The sequence below is a fragment of the Lynx canadensis genome, chromosome B1 (genome assembly GCF_007474595.2).
Source record: "Lynx canadensis isolate LIC74 chromosome B1, mLynCan4.pri.v2, whole genome shotgun sequence".
Taxonomy (NCBI): Eukaryota; Metazoa; Chordata; class Mammalia; order Carnivora; family Felidae; genus Lynx; species Lynx canadensis.
In genome coordinates, this window is record NC_044306.2 from 156439858 (window position 1) to 156453552 (window position 13695).

Here is a 13695-nt window from a genome sequence, read left to right on the forward strand (position 1 = left end):
TTACTTGACTAAACATATATTCCCATGGGTAATGCCATAATGAGTATACTATCAAGTGTAAAATAATTAGATGTCTCAATGGGTGGATTCATAGCTCCAAACTCATCTTTTCTGTTTTTACTTCTTTTTTTAATTCTTTACTTATTTTTGAGAAAATGAACTATGCACAGGGGAGGCCCAGAGAGAGAGGGAGAGAAAGAATCCCAAGAAGGCTCCATGCTGTCAGCATGGAGCCCTATGTGGGGCTCAAACCCAGGAAGCATAAGATTATAACCTGAACTGAAAGCAACAGTCAGATATTCAACAGACTGAGCTACCTGGGTGCCCCTCTGCTTTCATTTCTATCTGCATTTCTTTTATGCTGTATTTTTTTTTTAAGTTTGTTTATTTGCTTGTTTTCGGGGGAGAAAGAGAGAGCATGAGTGGGGAGAGGGGCAGATAGAGAGGAGAGAGAGAATCTCAAGCAGGCTCCACACTGTTAGCGCTGAGCCCGATGAAGGGCTCTATCTCATGAAACCGTGAAATCATGACCTGAGCCAAAATCAAGAGTTGGATGCTTAACCAACTGAGCCACCCAGGTGCCCCTACACTGTATTTATTCCCATGCCATAAGTTTTTGTTTCTTCAGTTTCTTCCGGGACAATTTTTTCTCCATGTAGCTTAGAGAAAAATTTTTTTTTTCCGTTTCAGTAAGGACCATTTTACTGTGGCTGGTGGAGCTCATACATGAGATAATTTAACCATGAGCTCTGTGTCCGATGGCACATCTTGGGAGCTCTATTCACCTGGATATGCTCAATGCCTCAATAATTTACATTTAAACCTGCACCTACATTAAGGTCAGTATTCCTCTGCATTTTGAAGCATGTGTAGCAAAAATCCAGCACTCTATGTACCACCAAACTGGTATCCAGTGCCCCTGTTTGAAATTGTATAATGGTAACTCTACCATCATAGGACAGACCAGCATATGTTAAGTAAAGTCACATCTTTCAAATATTTGGTGGCTTTTCAGATATACATAGCCTTGACAACTCAGGCAGTTTCACAGGTGTTCTTGAATCTATAGACTCGAATCCCCCGATTTGCATGTGTTTGTTGAGTTTTCTAGGTCAAGTAAGTAGGGAAGCATTTTCCACAATCACCCTGGCCACTTACAGGAAGAGAACAAAAACCATTTTTAAAGGTTTTCTTAACCAATTTTCCTAACGTTTAATCTGTCTCAGTTAACAACAGATCACTGCAGTGGACATCTGGGTTTTAACTGACTTTTTCGGTGCACAAAATCCCTCTCTTAACTAAGTCTTTCCTTCTTCAAGCAAATTATGTATTTGTCCGTAGAGGACCTACACTACCTTACTGACTCCACTAATCTGGTGACAGTAGATTGATCTAAAGCTTGATATCTACCTGAAACTGTGGTCAAAGGGAAAGGGGCCAGTGGGCAGAGAGAAGGAAACACAGTAGTTTGGGTAGGGGTAGGCAGCTGGAGCAGAATCCTAGTGGTATTCAAGGTACTATTTTTTTTTTTTTTCTAATGTCTACATAAGCCTTCATTCTTCCCTAAGATTCTTTAGGTAAGAAACACAATAACCTCCCAATAAATTAATCATTTCAGCCTAAAGCTAGCTGGAGGTCTCATTGCAATTAAAAGAGAAATAATGAATACATTCATTTTACTAAATCTTGTATGTTGAATTTAGGTCCATAGGACAACTGACATGTGATAAAATATGCAGCATTCTGGAATGACTTAAATAATATCTAACTGGCATACATAGAAATTGTTGAAAACTAAAGTGAACTTTAACTGGAACTCAAAAAAATGTGTATTACTTTAAAAGAAAACAGTGTCTGAGCTGTTCTTCCAAAGTCAACTACAGTCAATAACATGATTAAACCTCAATAAACAAATTCAACGGAACAGTTAAAGCCAATATAAAGAAGAAAGTCTATAGATACATACATGCCTCATGTTAACACAAAACTATTTCTCAATAGACTCTTTGTCCACTCCTTGAAGTCATGATCAGTATTCTGAGTCAAGGTTCAAACAACAACCATCGGTCATTGACAAATCAAGAACATTGAAAATTTGAAGAAAACAGAAGACATAAACATAAACCAGCTGAGCCCTTCCACTCTTGCCAGCAATAAAATCTCAGACAAAAAGATGACCATCAGTCAGGACCATTTACTCTTATTCAAAAGTATTTGGAAGAGCTTTGAGGAAAGGAAAAGGGGAAAAAACAAAACAAAATAGAACAAAACAAAACAAGAGACTGTTGAAAAACTTCTTACAGGGTCAGCTGTCAATGGAATGCATTTTAGTATTCAGGTTACCCACCCATGCAGAACATCAAAAACTGGGCTTGAGTCTCTCCCCTATTCTCACAGGCTCAGGCTACTGTGGAGCCACTGGGGCTGTCCTGAATAGTAACACACTCTGCCTCTGCGGGACACATAAACACCAACACAAGCTGATCAAACAGAAGGGGGTGTCGTTTCTACTTGGCTTTCGTTTTCTCGAGTCATACTCTACAACACTTGATTCTGCTACAATTTAGCAACTCAGCTGTCCAACGCTCAGCTTATTTTTCCATTCATTTTCACCACCTACCATGTTGTGGTACACTCTTTCCGCTTTAACAAAAATGCTGGATAATTATAGGTAGGAGTCACACACCTTAATAATGTCTTTTATTGGCAACTGTCACTGACATACAGATGTTATTTCTAAAACGTGGACTTCGGGGCGCCTGGGTGGCTCAGTCGGTTGGGCGGCTGACTTCAGCTCAGGTCATGATCTCACGGTCCGTGAGTTCAAGCCCCGCATCGGGCTCTGTGCTGACAGCTCAGAGCCTGGAGCCTGTTTCAGATTCTGTGTCTCCCTCTCTCTGACCCTCCCCTGTTCATGCTCTGTCTCTCCCTGTCTCAAAAATAAATTAAAAATGTTAAAAATTTTTTAAAAAATAAATAAAAATAAAAATAAAACGTGGACTTATTTATGACCCTTTCAATATTTCAGGTCTCTAAAGCAATTTTGGGATTTGAATTTTAAGGGTCCGTCTGCATTTATAGCAATCTTCTGAGGACGGGAACTTTAGGATTATAAACCTTTTAAATTTATAGAAATCTTTAAATCTTGGAAGTTGATGATGACTTTATTTGGTTACAACATTGTAGAAAATCCTGATGCAGTTAAAGCTTAAAGAGCTGCTGATGCCATGAGAAAAGATGATCAGGAGTTTAATTTAAAATGTCTTAAGTTAAATTGCTACTTTCATTTTATACATGATTTAAAGTCAATCTTCAGGCACAGCACTTGGTGGCTGTCAAAAATATTTTCCTATCAGGATTATATGATTTTTGGTGGGGAATCAGTAGCAGAGCATAACATTTTAAGATTAGGAGGAAAAACTAAAAAATAGGTACTGAACAAAAGGTTAAGAAAGGAGAGAAGGAAAGAACATGGGAAAGCCAAGAAGATCCCTGAAACCTTTCTCAGCTGCTTAAGAAAATGCTATTGATTTTCATAGTTCATCGAGAACGCTTCAATTAAAAAAATGATATCTGATTTAGCTAAATTTTCTTACTAATGGCACTTAAGGACATTTCTAATAATACTGTAACTAACAGTATCAGGTACCATTCATTAAGTGCTCATACTGTCAGGTATTTTTCTGTTTACTTCCTATCCCCCTCCCCAAATCAGCAATGTAGCTTTTATTACCTGTATTTTACAGATAGAGATGATAGAGCTAGAAAACTGTGGAAAGGGGATTGTATTCAAGTGCCTCTCATTCCAAAGGCCATTTCTGAGAAGTTCATAATTAGGGACAGTGCCCAGCTATGCCCATCTAAGGAATATAACTTAGTTTCTACAACACTTGTCAGCATTAACCAAAGTGGAAAAGACAAGTACTGTAACACTAATTTCATAGTGGCAGGCCTAGGTCAGAAATTAAACCAGCCACGGAATATATTCCCCCCAAATGTACTTAATTTATAAATAATAGATCTCTAAAGCTTTTGCATAGATGTCGATGTGTCATTCAAAAGTATTACAGTTCACCAGTCAAACTTTAGCATCTAGTAAAACTAATCTCTATGTGGAGCCTCCCTTACTCATTAGGCATATTACCATTCACAAACAAACTGAGTTACATTAGATAATTACCCCAAAGATCCTTTTCACTGAAAATGGCCTGTTGTGATGCTTGGATAGTGATTAACAGACTAAGAGTGCAGTGAGTCGTCTTGATATCACTTCAGAAAAGTGATTTCCTCCTTAATAATTCCCAAGATACATAAATATTCAATTAGGGTCTTTGAAATCTAGTTTTAATTGGGTATTCATTCTCCACCCAACTTCAAACTTAGCCTAAGCCAAGAAAGGTGTTTTATTAGTTCTTACTATAAGTAAACAAAAAAAACAAAAACAAAAACAAAAAAAAAAACACACAAACAAAAACAGAACTTTTCATGACTTTTAAAGTGGGAGGGTAAAATAAAGCCAAGATTATCTTTTATGTGAAATTTTCAAATTTAAGAGCACTTAACAGACATACTCTAAAGCAATGAGGTGAAACATAATTGCATATCTGAATCACATGGGGAGTTGATTAAAGTTTTCTGGGACCCTTCTGAGACTCAGCAAATATAGTAATAATGACAGCAGCATGTAGTTGCATCTCCATTATTATGTGCCTGGAACTCTTTTAAGCACTTTGCATATATTTTCCCTTTAAATCTTCACAACAAGCAATGAATCAGGAACAACTGTTATGACCAATTAAAACATATCAGAAAATGGGGCACTTGGGTGGCTCAGTTGGTTAAGCGTCTGGCTTTTGATCTCTGCTCAGGTGATGATCCCAGGGTTCATAAGACTGAACCCCGCACTGGGCTCTGCACTAATGGTGCAGAACTTGCTTGGGATTCATTCTCTCTCTCTCTCTCTCTCTCTCTCTCTCTCTCTCTCTCTCTGCCCCTCCCACTCAGATGCTCTTGCACTCTCAAAGTCTCAAAGTAAACATTAAAAAACATATCAGGAAATTGAGGCATAGAGAGATCCAGTATCTGACCCAAAGCCAAGTAAGTTATCAAACCTAGGCAAAGACACCACAGAGTCCCTTCTCTTCACCACCACACCATTCTGTCTCTCCAGATATCAGAATATCCAGACCCAGGGCCCAGATTTTAAGTATTCCCAGTAACTCTTCTGCTACTGTCAGCAAATCAGGCTGGAGACCTGCATCTTTAAAATTTCTATTTCAGTAACTGGGAACCAAAAAACGAGAAACAAGCTTTCTACACTGGAAAGAGAATACTGAAAATGTCAAATAATAAAACATCCAACCTACTTGTGTCTTTTTAAAGTTTGAACAGTCTACTTATTTTTTCTTATCCTAGATGACTCCTTATATGGTCAGATGAAGAGACACTTGTAAGGACAAGGAGACAGATCTTGCAAAAGCCAACACCAGTGGTTCTTAGACCTTCCGGTCCCAGGGCTTTTTCACATGCTTAAAAACTGATGACCTAAAGCAACTTGATTGTGTTGATTATAGCTATCAATATTTATGTACTAATAGGTAATCTGAGAAAAATTTAAAACATAAGAATACACAAGCACACATGACATATGCTATCAGAGCAACGATGTCATCACAGATCATGTGCCTTCTGGAAAACTCCATGGTACACTTGTAAAAGTATGAGAGTAAGGGGCGCCTGGGTGGCTCAGTCAGTTAAACCTCCAACTCTTGATTTTGGCTCAGGTCATCATCTCATGGTTGTGAGACTGAACACCACATGGGGCTCTGTGCTGAGCATGGAGCCTACTTAAGATCTCTCTCTCTCCGTCTTCCTCTCTCCCACCTCTCTCTCTCTCTCTCTCTCTCTCTCTCTCTCTCTCTCTCTCAAAAAAAAAAAAAAAAGTATAAGAGTAAGGGCAAATAACATCATAGCATTGTTACAAAAATGTTTTCTTTTTCCATTTCTTTTTACATACTCTGAAGAGAGCTTCCCCTGAACCTGCTCTACAAAATAACTGACCCACAAGTTTTACCAGAAAGAAATATTCAGTTGGGGGATTTAATTTCCCATCTCTGAGATAAGGTTCACAAAAAACAGAATCACCACCAATATTATTCCATTTAGATTCTTCAGTAATATGGACCAAATGGTAACTTCTTCAAATGTGTACATATAATCACTCTGATAAAGAAATTCATTAATACTAGAACTATATTCTTGTTTTAAATGTCAGTAAGACATAAGCAAGACATAAATTATTAGGGTCTACAGAATCTTCTATGATCAAATGTAGAAAGAACTCTCCTTCTTCCACCCGTGCCCTAAAACAAATGGAGAATCACAATTAATTCTGAGTAGATGGCTAATTTTTAATGTATTTGTTACTGCATGAGCACACTTCATAATTCTAAGAAAAAAGTTATAATGGCCACTTATGCAGTTGAATTAATTTTATAGGGCCACACAGATAGTCAGCATGACATTAAAGAGTTTTGAAGGGATATATGCACATCTTAGGACTCATAAACGCTATCTAGAGGCATGCTCACACTACTTTTTCAAACTGGCCGGTAAGCAGCAATACCAAAATCACAATGAATGAAAAATCTGGATTTTTCTCCCCATTTATCAACAACAACAACAACAACAACACACACATACACACACACAAAAATGGAGACAACAACGGGAAAATGTCAGGAGGACCTTACTTCCATTTGAATGTTCTACTTTATATTTTATTATAAAATAGACTTTCTATAAAGAAATTCATTTGCATTAAAGAAAGGACATAAATGCAATAATAATCTAAGTGTAAATATGTCCTTCAATGTAAACAAAAGCTAAATTACAATAGAGCCTCTGTCTTCAGGGTTTCTCCCTATGTGAGCAAATTCATATTTGAATGTAATGCAAATCTAAGAAATCCAAGGGAAAACAGCCATTTGCAAAACTTAAGATCACCTCCCTCTAATTCCAACTGCTCTAGCCATCCATACCATGCTAAATTAAGGCTGCACATTTCTCAAAAATTGCTCTTTGTTCTTAAATACAAAAATCAATAAGTTTTCCTTACTGATTTCTGGGCAAAAATGCCCCCCCTTCTAACAGTCACTGTCACTCTTGCTTGGCAACCCTTTTCAGGGAGAGTTTCAAGCAGCAGGTAAAGTGGTCCAAATGAAATCTGAAGAACAATTCAGTTTAGCATTGTATTATTTGACTAACTTCAACCTTTTTGCTTTTATAACATGTTTAAATCTCCTACTTCGGATTTCCTAGGCTACATACAGCTCACCAAAGAATCAAAGACAAATCAAGACCATAAAAAATTTGCCTTTCTTAATTACTAGAAACAATGCCAGCCAGTAGCTGGAGCCAGTACGTCTCACACTTGCTATTATTCCCTGTGGAAAGGAATATTTAAATCTCCAAACTGTAAGAAGATCATTAAGAAAACCTTCCATTCATGTTTTTGAGGAGAGCTCTCACTCTGAAGGATAATCACACCAAGCCACTTAAAATGAGACATCAAAAGCATTTACCCATCAGGCAAATCACATGCTGGTTTATCACTCTTCAGGCCAGGGATGCCTGATACAGCCTAACAGGTCAAACTAAAATATTTAAATAGTTCACATAAACCTTTATACTGATCATTCCTCCCACCCCAAGTGTATAGAAATAGTCTAGGCCACCATACACACCAATGGAGCAGGTTATTGACTATTTAGTGATATGAAAGTGCTATGGAATGGCCTTCCACCACTTTGACACATTCACCTTCAGCTAAAGACAGCACAATACACTGACAGACTTGGTTCTAATGACATCAGGACCTGTGGAATGTATGACTGCTAGCAAACGCAGGCTGCTAGGAAACAAAGAACAGATCTGATCAAATCTTCTAGTGTAAGGGCTGGGAATCATTACGATTAGATCTTCTGAAATGACAGGACAAGTGTCCCTTAATCTTCAGAAATATTTACAAGTGTAAAGACTTTAACCATATCCCCTAGAAATCAAACAAATGTATGAAGCTAGAGCCTCATAAATTAAATCACAATTCTCTAAGTTTTCTATGAATATGACGGCCACTAGCAATCGTGCATAAAAACAGAACTTAATCAGAATCAGGCATCAGTGATTCTTTATTCCTTTTTTTTTTCTTTTTTGCAAAAGCCTAAGCTTTTTCAAGAAGTCAAGATCAAAGGAAAGAAAGAGAAGGAAGAAAAGAAAGAAAGAATGAAAGAAAGAAAGAAGAAAGAAAGAAAGAAAGAAAGAAAGAAAGAAAGAGAAGGGAAAAAGGAAGGAAGGAAGGAAGGAAGGAAGGAAGGAAGGAAGGAAGGAAGGAAGGAAGGAGAAAGAATTAGAGTACCTGGAAAATAAGTACCCTTTTTACATTTACAGTGCTATACTTTTAAAAACAAAATAGAACACAGTCATTTGTGCCAAACACCAAAGCAGTCGGAGCTGATCTACAACTAAGGAATTTAGTAGCTTTTCATGACTGAAACTGAAAACCAGGTTAGCTTTTTAACTTTTTAAAAACCATTCCTCTTTGTACATTTTTAACCCTTGCTTTGGTGACAAAAAAAAAAAAAAAAAAGAGGGAAACAAAGCTGAGAGATATTTCAACACAAATATCCTTTTAGCTCCTACACAAATTATCTGGAAACCTCTTGGTGATGCTATAAAAGAACTGACAATTCTGTCTGTAATCCACGAACAGACAACTTGGGCGCCAGAACTCCGGGTCATTTGGTACCATTACAGAATGAAAAACAAACCAGGGAAATCTAGCTAAATTCTGTTTAATCTCACAGGGAAATGAAAAGCATTCTGCAAGTGAAAAATTACTAAAGAAGTGTGCCTTTGTAGATTCTACAACGACATTCTTTAACTAGTGTTGATAGCCCATATGACACTAAATTAGCAGACCGCCTATTTACTTCAGAGCAAAACCCAGAAGGCAGTTTTTCCTTCCTGCCAGAGTCTATGCGTCTCCTCATTTCCCCAGCAGCTGGCTGGAAGGATGTAAAATCAGAGGTGCAAGAAGGCTTATACTTCCTAATGAGTAATCCACCCAGGAAAGTAAACACAACAGACACCAGCAGGTTCGGCCGTAAAGGAGACTGTGGCAGGGGTGCTTACACGGTTGTTTACAATGTGCCCCAACCACCGCAGGCAGGGTCACACACAGGCACAGGGAGGAGACACCCAGAGGTGGCTCACACACCTCCAGTTCGCCCAATTTCTGGGATATCTCTGGCCGTAAATAAAGCAGCGCGGGTTTCTATCAGACTGAGGGAAGTGACCAGAGAATTACAGGAACTAGGGTTGTGCTGGCTGGACTCGGCTATGTGAATGTGCCCCGGAGATGACTGTTCTATCCCTTGGTCCTCATCAGGGCCAATCTGGGGTGCGTCGAGCGCTGCACCAGAGACTCACGCGCGCCACGCATCTCGCGGAGGTGCTCCTCACGGGGGCAGAGGGGACACCGTGTGGCTTCCTCGCAACCCCTGCGGGGCCTCGCGGCCTCCTCAAACCAGATTTTCGAGTTAAGCGGATCCCAGGCGATTTCGATAAGCAAGATCAGCTCAACTAGCATCGGCTCTGCCATCCCCACAAATACCTCCGGCCATCCCCAGAGCGCGCAGGAACGCGCGCACACTGTCACGCACACGCCGACCCCACCGCCAACTGACCCTGGTAGCAGAGGTCGCCCCCACCCCTGGAACACACACCCACCTACAACTGGGGGCCTGGCACGCTCAGCCTTTGAGCTCCTGCCGGGGACCAGTGGCGGGGGCGCGGAGGCACCTACGTTCCCCAGAGCCGGAGCGTCCCCTTCTCCCGCTGGAGGCTCCGGGTCGCCCGCCCTCCTACCTGTAACCCAGCCGACCGCGGATACCAGTGCTCTTTCCACCCCGCCCTGGCACCGCCGGTGCCCCGATTCGTGCAACGCCGTCCCCCGCCCCGTGCCCACTCCCAACACCGCGCCGCCCCGGGCCACCCACGAAAGTAGCAGCGTTTTCCAACCAAAACCTCCTAACAAAGCCCGGGCAAGCAGCTCTAAACCAAACTGCCGTGAAGGGGACACCACGGGCGGGGTACGGAAAGGCAGCGCAGCTCTGCCACTCAGGGGCGCGACCCGGGCAACCGCGGCCACCATGGATGCTCCAGACGGGCGTCTAGGAAGGATCGCGGTGAGCTCGCCTCCCCTCAGTCCCCATCACCCCAGAGCGCAGCTCTCACCCGGTCCCTGTCTGCTCTCCAGCCCGCTCCCGCCTCCAACGGCACCAGCTCCGGGTCAGCGGAGAGAAGGCGCCCCCTGGTCTGCTTTCAGCCCCCACCAAGGGATGACACTGGGGTGAGAGTGGAGGGAGAATTCCCGGGGTGGAAATTCCAGTTCCTACTCCCAGCGTGTCGGACTGCGAATGCGCCGGGTCTGCTCTCCCCTTCATCCCTCTCCTCCGCCAAATCGCCCAGTTGCTGGAAGAACTCGAACCCGTGCCAAACCCCAGCGCCCACCAGCCAGGAGCCTCCCTTTCCCACCCCGCATCACGATCGGATGAGTGTGCGTGCGGGCGAGTGTGTGAGGGCGACTGTGTGAGTGGGTGGGTGAGTGTGCGTGAATCCCGCACCCCCTCGGTTGCCCGCCCCGCGGACGCCGCCGCCTGCGCCGGGCCAGGGCCACCACTATTAGGAAGAGTGAGAAGAATAAATTACCTTTCGTAACCGCCGGTCCCTGAGATCGTCCCATCAGTTGCTCAACAACCTGCAGCCGAGTGCAGTTTCCACAATCCAGCCATGGAGCCCGGGGCAAAAGACCGGCCGGCCCCGGAGAAGACACCCCCACCACACGCCGCAAGGAATGATAACCACAGCGCAGAGAAAGCAGCAGGAGGGTGGAGACCCCAGCCAAAGAAACAACAACAAAAAGTCTCTCCTTCCCCCTTTCTTCTGCTACACAGCCACGGAGAAAGGGGAAGGGGGGGAAAAAGAACCAAAGATTTGTCTTCCTGTACGTTGTCTCGCTTCAAACACACCGAGGGGGTTAAAAACGGAGCAAAGAGAGAGCAAGGTTCAAATGTCTCTCCCAGTCCACAGTTGCACAACTTCGGAGTCGGGCTCCGTCTCCAGCAGCGGCCGACAGACCCAAGCGGCAGCTATTAACATGCGGCAGTCATAGCTGGGGCTGCTTCTCCTCCCGCTGCTGCTGCCGCCGCTGCCGCTGCTGCTGCCGCCGCCGCTCAAGAAAAGACGCTGCTGGAGAGACCAAAAATCTTCCACCATCCCCCCAGCCGATCTTTATATCCAGTTCTCCCACCCCACCCCCTTCTCTTCTTTTTCTCTTCTTCCTCGTCCTCCCCTTTCCGCTTGGGAAGGGAGCAGTGGAATAGGTAGGGGGAGCCGCGACAGCCAGGGTGTGGCTTCTTCTCCGCCAAACCCTCCTCCTTCTCCCGAGGTTTTCTCCCCGCGGAGGGTCTCCTCTGGCGCCCGCAACCTGCGCCGAGAGCCGGAGCGAGGGCCACGCAAACTCCTTCCCGAGTGCACGGTGGGGGCGCGCGGGCGGAGCGGGCGCCCGGCTGCCAAGGGCTGCGTCCCGGGGGTCGCGGAGCCCGGAGCCCGGGGGGGTGGCAGATTAGTCGCCGGCCGGGCCGGGCAGCAGCGGGGCATGTGGGAGCTTCATCGCGCGGCCCCGAGCTCCGCGCCGCCGCCGCCCGCCGCGCCGCCGCCGCCTCTTCGGTTCTTTCTCTCTCTTCGACTCTCCGAGAGCGAGCAAGGCTCTGGCGCTCTCCACACACGCACACTCACACACGCGCACACACGAGCGAGCTCCTGCCAAAGCAAACCGTGCAATCCGCAGCGCGCGCCACACCCGGAGAAAGAGGACGGAGGCAAAAAAAAAGAGAAGAAAGAAAGGGGAGGGGGCGAGTCACAGGCGGCGGCAGCGGCAGCTGTCGGAGCGGAGGCAACGAGCAGTCCGGGGAAAACCAGCAGCGGCAGCGGCGGCGCCCACCCGGACCAGCGGCAGCATCGCATCCCCGCTCCGGGAACTGGGGCGAGCGGTGCCTGGCGAGCAGGAGACCCGGCGACGCGCCGAGAGCGGGTCGGAGCGCGGGCGCGCCGGGGCCGTGCAGCCTGCGCGCGGCGGACGCAGCCGGGGCCCGAGCCGAGGCCAGAATGAGCCGCGGGCTGGCGAGCGCCAAGAGCGCCGAGAGCTGGGGAGGGGGCTCGCGCGGGGGGAAGGGGGTGGCAGGTAAAACCCGGATCTGGAGTGCACTCGGGCTCCGCCGCGCGGACTCCACCTAGCAGCTCGGCAAACGCTTGGAGGTGGGAATGAGAGGGCTGCTACAAGAGGCTTCCCTTTCAGGGTTTGTCAGACAAAGGGTACATCTCCTCCCGGCTTTGAGGCACGCTTCTACCTCAGCCCCTCTCTCTCTACCTCTCTTTCTCCCTGTCTCTGTCCCTCCCCTCTCGCAACTCTCGCCCCTCTTCTTTTCCTCCACTCCACCCCAGGTGAGTAAACGTCAGAATGAAAGTCCTGCCAGCTTCTCCTTTTCTAGGTGCAGATTATTCCATATTTTCATTATGCAGGTACCTAGTCTCGGTGCGTTTTCTGCCTTTGGTCCATTTTATGTTTCTTCAAACTTACCTCAACGTGCAGTTCATTGCAGACTTTAAAAGTATCCTCTGATAATCGGACGTGGGGATTTCATGATTTTATTTCATAATGTCAGTAAAAATTACCATAATGATATAGAAAGGTGCCGATTGCAAGCAATGCCTTCTGATGGTGGGGAAAGCCTTCTCAAGTTAACTGAGTGACCTTGGTCAATACTGAGGCCCCTTTGTGCTTTCTTTATAAATAAGATAGAAGGTTAAGCCGGTAATTTATAAGGTCTTTTCTCCTCTAAAATTCATGATCTAAAAAGACTAAGGTGTTATTTTCTGTACCAGTAAGTTTGAGTTACAATTATGAGAGAAAGTAAGATTTATTATATGCATTCAACAAGCACATTATATCCAATTGTATTTGAATGTATATATTCAGAAGGGTCTAATGCCCGTCCAGAGCTCTTCGGAGGTATAATCAACCACAGTACATCTGAAGAACCCAAAACCTCATTAGCATAACAGACCATACCCATACAAGTGACTATCAAAATCTCATGGGTTCTTCAAAGCTCAATTCCAGTGCCAAATGCTCCAAAACCTTTTCTCACCAACCCCAATCAAAATAATCACCCCTTTTCTTATATTCCCATAGCACTTTGGTGGTATATCTAGGATAACACCCATTTCATTCTGTTTTGTTTTTTTTTTTCTTCTTATTCTTTTAAATAACGAGTAGCTTGTCTGTATGCCTCCTCAGATTATTGGATCTTCCTTAAATGCAAATTCCAAATTTTAATCATCTGTATAACCTTAGATTACTATGTATCCACAGTACTTTGCATTGTAATTCCTTTAAAAAAAATGGGAGAGGGCTTTCATGATATTGCTGGATTCTGACTGAGATGTTCACACACTTAAATTAGGCTACTTGAATTTGCCTAAAATAAGGCACCCATGAACTCCCCCGATTACATAAAGAAAATATAAACTGACATCTGAAGTCACTTGTTACTTAAATAATTTTGGAAATAG

At 44.2% G+C, this 13695-nt stretch overlaps 1 protein-coding gene across 10 annotated transcripts in view; it reads right to left on the reverse strand.

Moving 5' to 3' along the window:
• The window catches only part of ADGRL3 (adhesion G protein-coupled receptor L3), an 820040-nt gene extending 808470 nt beyond the window's left edge, over positions 1-11570 (reverse strand). For all 10 annotated transcript variants that reach the window (XM_030313795.1, XM_030313793.1, XM_030313791.1 and 7 more), the window contains exon 1: positions 10771-11570. The gene's annotated coding sequence lies outside the window, so the exon portion shown is untranslated. The remainder of the gene's footprint in view (positions 1-10770) is intronic.
• Positions 11571-13695: the final 2125 nt, after the last annotated feature.